Raw genomic sequence first — 3,737 nt, forward strand, 5'->3', positions numbered from 1 at the left:
CCCCTGTAGGCTGCAGCCCTCTTTGCTTTGGCTGAAGGGGAACTAGGATTCTGAGGGGACTGCTCTCCTGGACACAAAGCAGCCACAGTCCACTTGCTGCCATACAGGGCTCAGATTAAGGCACTTATAACAGACTCAGTGGCTCAGTGTATGTCCTCGCCCCAGGCCCAGCTCCTTCCCCACCACCAGGCAATGAGGAGGACAGGGGCCTGCCTTGAGAGGCCGTGGCCTGGTTGGAGTGCAGGGCTAGAAGACAGAGGACACCAGGAAGGGAGCGGGTGGCTTGGAAGGGACAATCCATCCGGAAGACCAAGCGAGAAAGACCAGCAGGGAGGGGAGGGGCCTTATGATGAGGCAGAAGTAGGAGCTGAACCCCTCCCACCTGCCTGGGGGTGTGAAAAGCCAGAGTGGCTCAGGGCCTGGGACCCTAAGCACCAGCAGGGGTACAGGCTTCCTCTTGCTTGGCTAGGGCGGTAGGTTCTGGAGGCCCAGAGACAGGGCACGAACAGGCTGGGCACTGGTGGGGAGGCTGTGCAGCTGGAAGCAACGCAGCCCTATGGTGGGATGCAGGCAGCACTGCCGGGGCCCTCCTTACTCCTCCTCCATGCTCCGGGGCGCTTTGGCTGCGCACCCCCTTCACCTGGCTCTCCAGCCCCCGCACCTTGGCCTCCAGCTGGGCCTTGGAGGCCAGGGTGCCAGTGAGCCAGCTCAGCAGGGCGTAGAGGGTCAGCAGAGCCAAGAGTAGCAGGGCCCAGGTGGAGGGGTCGGGCACCGACCAGTAGGTGACCAGGGACGAAGGGCCCCACAACAGGAAGGTCTGTACCTGGCTGGGGCTCAGCTTCAGGCCCTGTGTGAGGTGGTCCCCATTTGTCCCCAAGGCATTCAGAAGTTGTGCGACTATCCCAGACAGAGCAAAGAAGGCCACAGGGCTAGCTGAGGAGATGGCCCCTGAGACTAGGTCTCGGACACCAGGTGCATGTTTGCAGGGTCCCCGGCACAGAGCGGCCGATCTGGGTCACAAGATCCACCGAGACCTCCCTCTTCTGCTGGCCTGGTGACCAGTGCGAAGTCTCGGTGGGACTGGGATGATGCCAAGGGAGGAGGGCGAGGACCACTAGGGCCCTCAGGCCGGCTTTGAGCAGATGCTTGCCCCAGGACGAGAAGCTGCCTGAGCCTGCCATGGCTGGTCTGACTCCAGTCACTGCTACCCTTCACGTGCGACTTAGCTAAAGCGCACCACCAAACCAGCGCCTCGACTCTGGGGCATTGGTTTATCGTCTGTGCACGCGCAAGGCGGGATGAGGGCGCACTTTCTTTCTTTTTATAAAAAATTGTTTTCTTAATATAATATTCACATACCGTACACTTCCATAGTTAACTTGCCTTTAAAAAGAGTTGTGTATACATCATCACCATCAGTTCTCGTGCTCCCTGCATTCCATTGGCATAAGAATACCATAGGGCTAGTCCAGCCTCAAGGAGAGTAAATAAATTCTGCCTCTTGATTAGAGAAAGGAGCTCTGGTGGCATAGTGGTTATGTGTTTGGGCTGCTAACCTTAAGGTCAACAGTTTGAAACCTCCAGCTTCTCCGAAGGAGAAAGACAAGGATTTCTATTCTCCTAAAGAATTAGTCTCAGAAACCCACAGGGGCAGCTCTACCCTGCCCACGGGGTTGACTATGAGTCAGAATAAACTCAATGGCAGTGAGCTTGATAAGAGGATTGGTTAGCACTTGCAGGAATAAGAGGAATTATTGGCAGCCATGTTTGGAAAATTGGGCAAGCGAAGGAACTGATGACTCTGATTTTTGAAGATAAAAAGACATTTTGAAGGTAAAGCAGGGTTGTCATCGTGGTGCATAACCCATGCACAGCTGCAGAATCCAGGTCCTAAATCTCTATTCCTGGAAGCCTATTTGCAAAAATGCTCCCTTTTCTAGGGGAAGATGGGAAAGACAAGGGGAATGGACCATTTCAAGGTAGGTGGTGGAATAAAGCATGGGGATGGCCCTATTTATAGCAACTGTTGTTCCAGGTCAGAACCTAAGTATGTGGAGAAACTTTGTTCTGCTTACTAGATGTTGACTGAAAACTTCTGGATAAGGAGAGAAGTGGTAAGCAAAGCACTGTGAAATCTAGCAGGTTCACTTAACCTTTTTAACCCTCTTTTTCCTTATCTGTAAAACAGATCTGTAACCCAACAGTCTTATAGTAAGAACATGGTATGTCTAATCAAAAGAGATGATATGCTCACAGTGCCTAACATATAACAAGTTCCTATTGCTCACTGATCTTTAAAAGCTTGATCCTTAGACTTCTATTCAATACTTAGCTAAATAATAAGGCATTGTGCTAGACTGTGGAGGAACAAAGAGATTATATTATTGTAGAAATGACCTGGGTGCCACATCTGACCTCCTTTCACTTCATAAGTATGGAGAATCAAATTCAGTCTCAGCCCAAGACTTATTACTGTGTTGTGGAGGTTTGTTTACCAATTACGACACCAATTATCTCTCCCATAACACTCTCTACTTTTCTTCTGGATTTGATCTTTCTTTACAATGGCCACACTGAACTCACATACAATACTAACAATTATGGTGTTTATCAGGGAAGTTAACAGGCTATAATTCAGGGTCCAAATACTTGAGATACTCTTCTTTGTTCAGAAGCACCTTTTCTCAGCCATGCACACAGGCATAGCTCTCCTTAGCCCTCAATCTCTCAGTCACTTTACCCCTCACCCTCTGTCCTGGTCGCCTCAGAGGGACTCAGCTTTAGTTTTGTGGGTAAGCAAACAAAGACCTAAAATTAGAAAACTTGAAAGGAAGAAAGCACTCAGGGTTTCTCAGACTGAAAAGATTGAGTAAAAGAATTCAAACCTCGAATTGTAATGTTGAAGGATTCTATGGATACTTTCCAAATTCTGGATGAGCTTCTAGGCCAAGTTGTGAAGTAAGATAGCTGATATTTGTTATAAAGTCCTTAAGGTTGGGTAATAAAGAACCTTTTTTGGGAAGAAGACATATGTAAATTTTGAATGAAGTATGGTCACAGGTAATAAGTCTGAATAAGCCTGATCATGAAGACTTTTTAAATGCCACCTGGAGAGGGGAGGTTGGTTTTATGAGGGGCTTCAAAAAGCACCCAGAAAAATACTGTTTTATTAATTCCATTTTTATATGAGTCTTTTGTAGACCCCTTGTATCTGATAGGCCAAGGTTAGTGATCAGTGGTCTGAGTGGAAAGTTAAAGTTGTCCAGGGGCCAAGCAGGGAAAATAAATAGGTCAAGTGGGAAGGGTATAAAAAACAATCAACTTGGAGGCAGCCATTACTCAAACTCTGGCTCAGCATTATCACTCAGGAATACAGAGCCTGTTGGCAAGAACCTTTGATTTTTTCATAAGAAGTGGGGGGGAAAAAAGCCCCAAAGAGATTTTTTAAATCTGAAATCTCTCAATTTCATAAAGCTATCAATTACTTAAAAATGTGTGTAAGTCAAATAAACCTGGTCTTAGTCCAGGATGGCTTATTGATGGCCATTTTATAATGCCTACTCCCCTCAGAAGAAACCAGGGTGGCATAGTGGATGTAGCAGTTACATAATCTCCTGTCAACTTGGGAAGGGGTAGAGTCTAGCCTGTCAGTCAGATCACAGCTTGATGACCTCATTTGGAGGCACCAAGGAGATAAATAGATCATTGGAGGCCAGGTACACTAACTCCCTGTGAGA

The 3,737-nt window shown here is 47.8% G+C and overlaps 1 pseudogene; it reads right to left on the reverse strand.

The window, feature by feature from the left end:
* Positions 1 to 591: 591 nt before the first annotated feature.
* On the reverse strand, positions 592 to 1,181 carry LOC115872288 (annotated as a pseudogene).
* Between the last annotated feature and the right edge of the window lie 2,556 nt (positions 1,182 to 3,737).

The sequence above is a fragment of the Echinops telfairi genome, unplaced genomic scaffold (genome assembly GCF_000313985.2).
Source record: "Echinops telfairi isolate 266 unplaced genomic scaffold, ASM31398v2 ScPeMD7_7422;HRSCAF=8460, whole genome shotgun sequence".
NCBI lineage: Eukaryota > Metazoa > Chordata > Mammalia > Afrosoricida > Tenrecidae > Echinops > Echinops telfairi.